Here is a 13,577-nt window from a genome sequence, read left to right on the forward strand (position 1 = left end):
GCTAGACTCGGGGCCTGAAGTAAATCCTGTCTCAAACTCTGCACTCAAAAAAGTGCAGCAAAAGTAGTAGCAGTACAACAAACGTATTGGTAACCATCATAAGCCGACTAAGATTAGTTAATGCATGTGAAATACAAAATTCGACAGGTAAACAGATTAGGCAATCAACAAGCACAAAATGTCTCAAATAGTCAAGTCATAACCTATTTTAAGCTCCTAATCCACAAATCTGCCAAGTCTCTAAGAATTTCTCAACAACAACCAATACTCAAGTGAATCACGAATAAGAATCTGATAACATAATATGCGATGCAATTATAAGAAAACACTAAATGATGGAATGGATGCAATGCAATGGCCAATTTCTTGAACCGGTACACATATGCTATAAGCATTTTTCGCTTTAATAGCCATGAACCATTGAGGACCTGCAGCGTCCATGTTCTAGCCAACCCCGACGGTCAACAGGCCGTGACTCTGCCACTATATCCGGTACAAACCTCGGACTAGAGCAATAATCATGATACTTTCCTCATTCTCTTTATTTTCTTTCTAGATTTGTTTCCATAACTCTTTTATCATATATGAATGTATGAATGCAAGAATGAGGTATCACATGTAAACAATTCTAATAAATATGATATGGGATTCACAAACACCATAATGCCAATTCAATCCTTCCAAGAATCATCAAAACTATCATGGAAACATATGAGATAATCAATCCCAATCATAACAATAGAATTAGTACAAACCACATAACCTCAACCACCTCATCAAGTACAAAACATGTCAATAATTGCATAAAATACGGCCGCGAGCCCAAATAATCAGAAATCATACTAAACCAGTAGATTTAACACCACAACAATGCCTGAAGGCCTATCATGCTTTCCTTGTTAGTAACTACACAACTCAAGCGATTCACTAATCAAAGTCTAACAAAGGTAAGCCGTAACCTACCTCGAAGCCGAACACGTGCCTGAATTTCAGAAATCCGGGCCTTCACCTTTTGGATAGCCTCCGAATGTACAAAGCGTAATCAATTAAATAATATACATTAGACTACGAATCTAATGATATACATATAGCTAAGGTTTAGGAAAAACCCCAAAATAACCCTAAAAGTGACCCCGGACCTACAAGGGTAAATGGGAAACTACAAGTTGAAAATGGTCAATCCGACGTTCAAAAAGTTCAAATACTGATCATCAACACCAATTAGTCCCCAATTAGGATTGATTTCATCAATAAAAGAAAACCCCAAATTTCCATAATACAAACCCTAACAATTAGAAGAGTTTCAACTTAGCAACCTAATTCCCCAATGATTAGAAGCTTTGAGATTAAGGAACCCTCCCATAAACTCATGGAATTTAGATTATACCTATCTTCCCAAATCACCAAATGAAAACTAGCATGAATTCAAATCCTAGATCATAAATAAATTACAAGAGAGTTCAAACTCACCCCAAGATGTAGTCACCCAAAAGTACTTCAATATCACCCACAACACTCTCTAAGTTAAGAATTTGTTGAATGGAAGGAATGGTTCGAAGTGAGGAAAAAAAGAAGGTTTATGTTCAGCGATGTCCGTATCTCATGGACACCTTTTCCGCTGATGCGGACTCGCCTCCGCGGAGTCACTTACTAGGTCATCCATTCACGTCTGCGGACAAGTCCTACTTGGGCAGTCTCGCAAATGCAAACACATACCCGCAAAAGCTAGATATTAGAAACTAGCAAAAATCTGGTGTTTCACCAAGTCAAACCAAAAATCCAACGCTCATTCTAGACCCCTCGTATACAAACAAAATATGCATATCAATATAAAAAACACGCTACGAAATCACCCGTGCCCTCAGAATTTCCAAAGGACATTATTTTGACCTGGTCAACCCCTAAACTCCCAAAGTCAAGTTTCCAACCAAGGACCCAAAATGATCTTGAGTGTCTCCGGAACTGAACCTCTTATCCCACCATGTTTTAAGCAACTCTACGAATCTCATGGAATTGACGAAATTCTCAAAAAGGTTCGTTTACCCAAAAGTCAACTATTGGTCAATAATTTTTCGCTTTAAACCTCTGATTTTCTCAAAACCAAACTGGATCACCTAGAGCACTGCACTACCCATCCCATGAGTTAAACAGTATCTAATGGCGCTAGGGGAAGGGTCAACAAGGGTAAAAGGGTCAAAAAGGCTGAATGACCAAACGAGTCATTAGATTAGATACCAATTAAATAACCATTAGTCCTCAAACTGAAAAAAAAAATGAGGGGAAGGTACTTGACTTGGTAAGCTGCTGGGGATATCTACTATGCATATCAGCCTTGATCTCTGATCGTTCCAAGTGCATTCATAGTTTGATGATTGTCAAACTGTTTTAGAACCAGATAGAGACCTGGTCTGTAATCTCCTATCTATGACAGTCAGTAGAGAACAGCTGTAAAGCCAATCCACTTGCTGCACATAAGTACAGCTGTAAGTTGGCCCATGCTTTAGGTCAAAATGAATGAGTGGTCTCTATCCATCCCACATGCTTCCACTATATATACAACATGATGTCAACATATTGAGTAGACTTGAAAAACCTAATCCAAATTGTGCAAAATCTGCCGACGCAAGTTTCTCAAGATCTCTCAAGAACAAAGCCATCTACAGGCTGAAGAACCTGATCCAGACACAACATATTGTCTATGTTCTTTAGGTTGTTGTAAGTCTTTGTTTACTTGTGCTTAAACTGTAAACCTACTCTTCCCATAAAGGAAGTTATTTGTAGGTATTCTAAATTCTCAAGGTTGCTTCCACAAGCTCTTGAGTGGTACACTAGGCTAGAGTGAGTCTAGGTGTATTAATGGTCTTAGCTAGAGTTAATCAAGTTGAGGTACTTGCAATCGGAGTATTGCAAGTGTGGCTGGACTATGAGAGTTAGTTCCTACATTGCATAAGCGTTATTGTAGGGGTGAGGATTATGGGAGTTAATTCCTAACTTACTATAGAGTTTTAACCTGAAGTTGCTCGTGTAGTGGAATTAAAATCCTACTGGTTTAGGTCGTGATTTTTAATCCTTTGAGCAAGGAGTTTTCTACGGTAAAAACTATGCTCTCTTTACTTACTGCATTGAATAATGGAACTAGTACACAAACAGGTCCTTTATATACTGTTTGGTGGATGCACATCATACAATAATTGGTATCAGAGTAGGTGCTTTCCAAAAAGTTAACACCTAGAAAGAATCTATCAAAAGGCCTTGTCACGACCCAACCCCGTGGGCCATGACTAGTGCCCGAGCTGGACACCCGTACACACCCTTTAACCATAATCAGCATACAAACAACTTATATACATACACAGGTCAGTCATCGTCTCAGACTGTCATATATAAACATATGTATACATGTCGCATATAAGCCGGCAAGGCTATCACAATAACCACAACATCTCAAGAAAACATATATATACACGTAGCCGACAAGGCTGCCACTGCGGATGAGACCGCCCAAAACATAAATCACACAGACATAGCCGAACAGTAACTATTCACAACCCACACATGTGTCTACAGACCTCTAGGAGTAATCACAGAATCATATGACGGGACAGGGCCCCGCCGTACCCCTGAATAAACGTACATACATACAACGAAGGAATCTGTACCAAAATATGGGCTCCGGACAAGGGAGCGCTCCAAGACGACGGGGAATGGATGTCCTAAGCGGCGGATCACCAAAACGATCATGCACCCGCGGGCATGAAACGCGACCCCCGAAGAAAGGGGTCGGTACGAATACCGAGCATGTAAAGCATGGAATGCAGTAAGCAGAATCGTACTGAAGTAAGGAGTATAGAAAATCATAAGGCTTGCCTCTGAAACATAAATCATGCGTATCAATATCATATCCAGCCCATTATGGGACTGAGTGACATAAGTAAATAATCATCAAGTACATATGCATGTATAACGTGTCCCGGCCCTCTAGTGAGGGACTCGGTAAATAGAATCATCATATACATGTACATATAACGTGCTCCGGCCCTCTAGTGAGGGACGCGGTGAATGAAGCCATCATATGCCATCCTGGCCGCCTCCCCCATATCATCATATCATATAACGTGCCCCGGCCCTCTAGTGAGGGACACGATGAATATCATCATATACATATAACGTGCCCCGGCCCCTCAGGCGAGGGACGCGGTGAATAATGCAGTGGAGTTGTGCACGAATACATGCCCTGGCCCAGGACTCAGTGAAAGAAGTAATAACAGCTCGCACGAGCAGAGTAGTGAGAAACCATATGCATATAAATCATCATTTCAGACTCGATAGATAAGTAAGTAGACAAATCAACGCTCGAGTATCCGAATAATAGTCACACTCAGGACTCTTGAAAATATCATTACGAAATATGTTACATAACGTCTCAGGGATCATAAACATGTATCAAACCAATCCGAGCCCGCCCATGAAAGTTACGGGCATTATTCATTATAGAATTCTCTGCGAACATATCGTAGCAATCCGAGACCATATATGAAAGTTAGGGAGATTATGCGACATAAAATCCTTTTGGAGCAAAAACTCTTTATACAACATTTGAAATCCAATCATACAAAAGACATAAGGGCCATAGTTCGACTATATTAAGAGTGCCAACATCAAGAAGTGAATAAGAATCGTAGACATGCTCGGATCTTGGGAGTAGAGTTACCCCAAGGCTCGTATCATATCATACTTACATCTAGGACATGCCTCGTCCGCTCCCTAAGCTAATCCAACTTAAGTCTCGGGCTTCCCAAGATCTACAACAACGTCATTATATACCAAACATTAGCTATAGATACTTAGGGATTCCATCCCAAACTAGCACTTTATCTACAGAAATTTGGGCAGAATTTCCCCTATAAATTCAACAACCCCGAGAATTCAACTCGGCTAAATCATCAACAACAATACCAACAATCGTATTAGCAACATCAACAATCAATTCAAGACGCATTCTAACATTAGTAACTCTTTTCTACATAATCCGACAACATTCCATTTACCTTCAATTCAACTACAAACATTCAAGCCAACATTAACGCTCACATGTTCAAGCACTAATCCGAGATCATTCAAACAAGATTCAAGAACACTGCAAACAACCCGCACAGTATTCAAAACAACCCAACCAATATACTACTCCACCCGAAACCTCCCCAAATTCAATAAGAACAACAACAACACATTCCTTTCTTCCAAATTCATAAACTACACCAACAATCCACACGTTAACAACATCGTTCTCATAAATACAAAAACTACATTCAAATCACATTAGCTTCTAAAAACAGCCCACAACGATTACACCTTCAACTTGAATCGTTAAATCTTTATTTTACATCATAGAATCCACAGCGACAACAACCAAGAATACTAAATAAATTTAGTTCATCATGCCTACACCAAAACAGCCCATACACGGCTACAACATCAACACACACAACTTCATGAATTTCACCCATTTCAACACACTACAACACGCCTGACCATCTATAAGACATGTAAAGAAGATTAAACCTTACCTTTTCCACTTGACTCCTCAACTTGGCTAGGGTTTGTGATTGTAAAAATGAATGGTTTGCTTGCTCCAATGACCACTCCACGTTATAGAGGACCTTCCAATTGGTAGAAAAGCTAGAAGAAAATATTTTTTTTGATCAATTTTTCATGGGGTCACTTTCGGCTGGGCTTGGCCGAATGGCTTCTCTTTTCTTTCTCCTAGTTTCTCCAAGTTTCTAAGGGGTGAAGATGATGAATATAATCTTGCTTGTCATCTCGTTTACATATATAATTAACGCATGTTTCACCCCACGCATGGCTTGGATCAATTAAATTTGGCCAAGCCATGGGTGGAGCCCACTTCAAGCCACACGGCCACACCTAGCTTGTTTCATGAAATATCAACTTTCCTTAATTCACTTTTAACCCCAAATTTTTCTTAATATTCCATACCAATAGAATCATAAGCAACTTATGCCTTGAAACAATATCGGAGGTTAAAAGTCTCTACCTCGTATCCCGAAATAGTCTTGTTCTTAACTTATCATGGTTAGCTCGAATTTTCCCAATGTATAAATTACGGGATATAACGTACTCTCCACCCAATATAGAAGAAGATCAATCTTTCACCAGGCCACCTAGATTTAACGAAAAATACTATGGGTGGTGGAAGACTAGAATGCACGACTTCATTATGGCTGAAGACTCAGAGCTATGGGATATCATCTGTGATGGCCCCTATATTCCAATACACATAAGTGAAGATGGTGTAAAAATCACTGCGAAAACAAGCACTGAATACAACGATCCTGACAGGAAGACAGTGGAGAAAAATTATAAAGCCCAAAATATCCTTGTGTGTGGAATCGGACCTAATGAATACAATTGAGTCTCGGCATGCTAAACTCCTAAAGAGATCTGGAAAGCTCTTCAAACTACCTATGAAGGAGCAACATAGGTGAAGAACTCCAAGATCGACATGCTCACCATAGAGTATGAAATGTTCAAAATGAAGGAGGGAGAATCTATTCATGATATGCAGACTAGATTCATCTCTATCATCAATGTGCTTTATTATTTAGGAAAGGACATCACAACTACTAAAATCTTTGAGGAAGCTGCTTGGTATGTTTTCGGATTCCTGGAAAAGCAAGGTAAATACTATTTCTAAAGCCCAAGACCTCACCGAGCTAACCGTCGATAAGCTCATTGGAAACCATAAAACCTATAAGATGAAGATGACCTTGAAGAAGCATGAAAATAATGAAGTAAAAATAGAAAAGAGTCTTGCTCTCAAAGCTACCAGAGAAGACTCAAGTGATGATAAATTTGCGCGAAGATTTATTAAACTGATTCGAAGAAGCGGTGGAATCCCTAAGGCAGGAAGCTCCAGCAGAAACTCCAGAGGAAATGACTATCTCTGCTATAAGTGTGGTAGATCTGGTCAATTCGCTAACCAGTGTTCCCTGAATAAATAGGAGAGCTATGATAGAATTGCAAGGAGAAACCAGCTTCCTGACAAAAGGTTCGGAAGAAAAGAAGCTACTGATAAAATAGTAAAGCAGGCACTTACTGCATTAAGGGACTCCTCCAGAGAGTCTGAAGATGAGGACGGCATACGGGATACATCCATGCTCGTCATTGAAAATGAAGCCTCCAAGTAGAAGCCTATCCTTGCCCTCATGTCAAATCAGATTTAGACGACAGTAACGAGAGTGATGAAGTGGAAGAGGTAAATTTCTTGGGGGTAAAGAAAAACCTGAAACCTTACTGTCTAAATAAACTCATGTCACTATCAGCTGTGTTAATGGATGCCTATCATGCCCTTATTGCTGAAAAGGATGCACTAACTCTTGAAATCAGTAATTTTGAACTTGAAAGAGACAATTTGTTGGTGTCGATTGGAGAGATGAGAGAGCAGGTTTGTTATATCCCGTATTTGGAACGTTGGGACGATTCGGGTTAACTACGATAAGTTAGGGTAAGACCATTCCGGGATGCGAAGTCGAGACGTGTGACTTTCGATTTTGTCGTAAGACCTAAGTGTGTATGATGATATTGGTATGGAAACATCAAAGAAAATTCGGGACCAAAAGTGGAAATTTTGGAAGTTGAAAATTATTGGAATAATGGGCCATGTGGCCGGCCACCTTTGGGGTGGGCCATGGCCACATGGTTGGCCATTAAGTGAAATAAAAAGATGACAAGGTCATCTTATCTCTTCATCTTCATCCTTAGAATTCTCAAGAAGCTTGGAGAAAAAGAAAGAGAGAAGAGAGAGGGGTATAGTGTTCGGCCAAGAGAAAAAAATATAGAAGATCAAAATCCTTTCCAAAAAAATATCTTCCTTAAGCTTTTCAACTCATTAGAAGGTGAAGAACAACAAGGAGTGGTTGTTGGAGTAGAAGAATCAAGTGAAGAAGGTAAGGACTAATCCTCTTTTTCATGTATTATGAATGGTTATGCATATGGTATGTAGAAAATAAATGGAATTCATGAAAATATGCATGTTGGGGTTTTGGGCCGTGTAGGTATATATGTGTGGGAGTGATGAATTTGTTGCATGTAGCATGGTTTATGTGTGTTGTGGTATGTAAAAATGGATGAAAATCATGAAAACATGGATGTCAAAGTTGAGCGTGTATATTAGTGTTGTAGCCGTGTGGTGTGTTGTGTAGTAGTAGTAATGGATTAATTGTATTTAGTATGTTTGAGTGTTGTTATGAAGTGTAGAAATGGATGGAGGTCATGGAAGTTGTGTGATGTTGATGTGGCCGAAAATGGAAAATTTTGTATGTTAAAGAATGAACTTATATTAGGTGGTATGTTAGTTGTGTCGTTGTGAATTCTATGTTGATAATGAGCTTGTGATAACTCAAGTGGATGTTGTAAATGTTATGGCCTAATTTGGAAGATTTTGTGTATTTAGTGTAATTTTTATGTTTATGGAAATGACATGGTTAGAGTGTGGATTGTTGGAGTAAATCATGATTTGAAATTGGGGAATGTGTTAGAGTTGAGGTTCTCGGGTTTGGGGACAATTTCGGGTGGATTGGAGCAGTTGTTGGATTGTTGGAAATATTGTGTGATTTGTTTAAAGAGTTCTTGAATATTGTTTGAATGGCTTTGGATTGATAATTGAATATGTGTTAGTTTGATTACATGTTGGTTTGTATGTATGTAGTTGTAGTGAGCATAATTGGAATATTGTTGGAATGTATGGAGAAGGATTATTAATGTTCGAATGCGTTTGGAATTGATTGTGGATATTGTTGGAATGATTGTTGGTGTTGTTGTGTTGTTGAATTTGGCCGAGTTGAATTCTCGGGGTTGGTCTATTTTCGTGGGAAGTGCTCCAAATTTCTATAGAATTATGTGTTAGTTTGGAAATGAGCTTCTAAATGCTTGGTTGACGTTGGTATTTATTGATGTTATGTAGATCTTGGAGAATTCGAGATATAGGTTTGATTTGGAATAGCGTTGTGTGCGAGCGAGGTATGTAAAGCTTAACTCTTCTTTCTTTTGGCATGTCTTAGTTGTACATAGGCTACGACACGAGCCTCGAGGAAATTCTATTCTCACAATCCGAGCATGTCTATGATTCGCGTTTGTCTCTCGGTATTCGTACGTTGATGTGAGAAAATATTGGCTTTGATGTTTTTGGAATAATTGATTTTTCTTAAAATTGCATAAAAGTTTGGTTTTCAAAAGGGTTTTATTCTTAAACGATGTTGAAACTACGAACTGCCGTAACTTTCACGAAAGGCTCGGATTGCCCTCGATATCATTGTGGGAGGTTGTATGGCGTGTGATGAGTATGTTTTCCATAGGCGGGCCCGGCTCGGGTCGACACTCGTCCGTGGGTCCCGCGACCTTCCTTGTACATTTCCGATGACGTTTGAAAGAGTTTGGTATGACGATTTTCCGATTCCCAAATATGGTCATTTTACTTACCTTTTGAATCTATGATAATGATTTTATGCATATGGTTACTCACGACTCGCTCGTGCGTTTTGTTGGTACATCTTTCACCGGATCCCGGCCGGTTATGTTGTCGCGCGCACTATGATACATTAGGTGTTATCTTGTGCTATGGTTCACCGAGCTCCTCGCTAGAGGGCCGGGTTCCACTTATATTGGTGTTATGCTGTGTTTGGCGTTATGCTGTGTTATGATGTGTGATGGGGATATGGAGATTTGAAACCTTCTGGTGTTATCTTTGTGTTATGGCGCCATCGACGGCGGCGACCATATTTTCGTGCCCTATGCATGATTTATATTTTGAAAATAAACATTTGGCATTTTGGAAATGTACTTACTTTCGGTGCTTCGTTTCGAGTGTGACTCGATTTGTTTTGTATTTTTACGCTTTGCATACTCCCGCACATATTCCGTACCGACCCACTTTCTTCGGGGTCGCGTTTCATGCCCGCCGCGACGCCCGCTTGGTGATCCGCCGATTTAGGACACCTATCTCTTCGTGTTGGAGTGTTCCTTTCATTTCGGAGCCTACATTTTGGTATATACTCGTTCGCTGCATTTGTATGTATTTGTTCAGGGGTACGGCGGGGCCCTGTCCCGTCATACGATTCTGTTAGTCTGTTTAGAGGTCTGTAGACGTATATGTGGGTTGTGTGCCTACCCTGTGCAGATGGGTTTGTATGCTATATGTTTTGGGACAATGCACCATTTGATAGCCTTGTCGGCTTCCTATATATATATGATTGAGTTTGAGATGTGTTTGAGACAGTTGAAATAATTTGAGACAGCATTTGATATTTGTATATGCGTAAGCCAGCTGTGTGTGATTCAAACTTGACGAGTGTGTTTGGGTGCCCAGATCGGGCATTAGTCACGGCCTATGGGGTTGGGTCGTGACAAGGTTGATGAGACCAATCAGCTGAATATTATTCTAGAAGGTCAAATAAAAGAGGATACATGGGCTTCTATTAAAGGAAAGGGTGAAGCTAGTAAAATTTACTTGGAGCTTGAAGATGAGATAAAAAAGGAAAAACTAAGTCTCACTACTGAAGTCGAGAGGAGAAAGCAATTGAAGGAAGATTTGAACAAAATGAAGCTTAATCTTGACAAAACTCTCAAGTGGACCTGGTATTCTGACGTAATTACCTCCATGTACAAGAGTAAAGGAAGCGGTAGGGAAGGGATTGGTTACAAGAAGACACCTTACAATCCTCACAGCAAGTATGTCTCCACCATTGAGAATTGGCTTTGCACTCATTACGGGCAAGCAGGTCACTACAAGGAGTCTTGCAAAGCAAGAATTGAATCTTTTTAGAGGAACAGAGACTTCGTCAAAAGGAAAGAAAGTTTGGGCACAAAAGGAACTGGTTCTCAAAAGAAATGACCTCAGAAGAAGAAAGGGAATGCTTTTCCTATTTGGACGAAGAGGAACTTGATCCGTCCCTCCTATAACTATAAGGGACCCAAGCTGGTTTGGGTTCCCAAATCCAAACACTAACATCATGTGTAGGATGAGAAGAGAGAAGAGAAAGGTAGATATGACAGAAGAAGGGGTTTGCAAACATAGGAGGTGAAGGACAACATATGAACAAAGTACAGAACTGCTGCTCTACACTGTCAAAACCATCTAGAGACCCGATCTCTCTATGACTCAGGTTAGTTAGTAGTTTTTTCAGTACCTTCATATGTTCCTAACTATTTAAGTGCCAAGTCGGTCAAAAGTCTTCTAATTCAAATTTCAAACCTTAAGTCTTCCAATCGATGCTTCACTTCTGACCCAATTTCAAACCTTAAGTCTTCCAATCGATGCTTCACTTCGGACACAATCTGTCTCGTCTCTCACACCTGTTCTAAAATGTCATCTCGAACACCTTAAATGTATCTCTCTTGTCCTTCTCTCTCTTCACTTACCAAAATCGTCAGACCGTCAAACTTCTTATTCTCTCTTTTATCCTATACAGGGCCGTCTGAACTAACTCGTATCTCATCATTCTTACCAAGTACAAATATCTCAAAACCCTTCTTTAAGACAAATCAAAATGAACTTCCAATTATCATCCTTAGAGCACTCAATCTCCTCTAACCAAAGTATATCCACATATCTATCTGTTGTCTTCAAACTAAGAGGACCCTTGAATCTTGAGGAAACATCGTTAGACTCCTCTTCAAAAGAATTGAATGAAACAAGTGGAGAGGTTGAAATGGGAAGAGGTAACATTGATAACTTTGAAGGACAACAGGTCGAAAATCTTAACAAGAAAGAAAAGGCTGCAGATATCATACCCGTCTCTCACCCTGAGAAGAAAATTTGGTGTCCCATCTGTGCTAACAATGCCCTAACAATGCCACCGAATTAAGCCAAAACTCACACTTAGAAAATTTAGCATAAAGTTCCTTTTCCTTCAACAATCCAAGTACAATCCTCAAATGCCTGTCATGATCTTCTTTGTTTCGCGAATACACCAAGATATCATCAATGAAAACTATGACAAAAGAGTCCAAGTATGGCTTGAAGATGCCATTCATCAGACCCATAAAAGCTGCCAGGGCATTTGTAAGCCTCAAAGACATAAGTAGGAACTCGTAGTAATCATAACGAGTCCTGAAGGCTGTCTTGGCAATATTCTCAGCCCTGATCTTCAACTGGTGATAGCCCGACCTCAAATCAATGTTGGAAAACACCGTGGTTCCCTGAAGCTGGTCAAACAGATTATCAATGCGGGGAATAAGATACTTGTTCTGGATGGTAACTTTGTTCAATTGCCGATAATTAATACACATCCACATCGACCCATCTTTTTTCTTTAGAAAAAGCATGGGAGAGCCCCAAGGTGAGACGCTCGGTCTAATGAAACCCTTACTCAGAAGATCTTGTAACTTTTCCTTCAACTCTCTCAATTCGGTCGGTGCCATCCTATATGGAGTAATAGAAATAGGGCAGGTGTCTGGCTCTAGATCAATATAGAAGTTGATATCACGATCGAGTGGCATACCATAGGCATAAACTCAAGTGACGTAGTGTCAACACTAGTATCGTAAATATGGGCCAAGTAGGCTAGACATCCTCTATCGACTAACTTCCTTGCTCAAAGGAATGAGATATTTTTCTTTAGGGAGGGACTAGGAGTACTCTTCTATTTGAGTCTCGAAATACTCGGCATGGCTATCATTAATGTCTTGTCGTGACAATCCAAAATCACATGATAAAGAGACAACTAGCTCATCCCAAGATAACGTCAAAATCTACCATATCAAGTATCACAAAGTCTACCCGCGTACCATAACCCATAAACGTAACTGTACAAGGCTGATAGACTCGATCTACCACTACAGAATCTCCGACTGGAGTAGATACATGAATAGGTATGTCAAGTAGATCACAAACCATATCTAAACCCATAGAGAAATATGTAAATACATAAGAGAAAGTGGAAACCGGGTCAAGTAATATGGAAAAGTACGATGATAGACTAAAATAGTACCTATAATGACAGCATCGGAAGCCTCAGCCTCTAGCCTTCTAGGGAAGGCATAACAATGAACACGTCCGCATCAGCCTGCGAACCACCACCACCACCACCATGACCCTGACTGACCCATGCCCCTATCGAGCTGATGTCCACCTCTGTCGGACTGAGATCTGCCTCTACTAGGCTGGGGACCATCCCTACTAGAAGAGTGACTACCTCTCCCAAGCTGTACATCGCCTTGACCTAAAGACCCACCCCCTATATATGATGGTGCTAGAGTCTTGGGGGTCTACTATGGAGTACTCTGCCCATTATGTATGAGTCGGGGATAATAGATCCTGGTATGCCCCAGCTCACCACACTCATACCAAGCTTTGTCTGGTACAACCCGCTAAACTAAAGTTGATAAACTGGAATGCCCTCCACGATCTGAGAATGGGGAATAAGAACCCTGTACTAGCTGTCCTGAAGACTAATGGCTGGGCCCTAAAAACCCCCTAACCGAAGTTTGAATAGCTAACTGAATCAAGCGATCGGTGTAGAACTGAAAAATCTGCCCATAATGGCCCTGCCCTCTGGAAA

The sequence above is a fragment of the Lycium ferocissimum genome, chromosome 1 (assembly GCF_029784015.1).
Source record: "Lycium ferocissimum isolate CSIRO_LF1 chromosome 1, AGI_CSIRO_Lferr_CH_V1, whole genome shotgun sequence".
Taxonomy (NCBI): Eukaryota; Viridiplantae; Streptophyta; class Magnoliopsida; order Solanales; family Solanaceae; genus Lycium; species Lycium ferocissimum.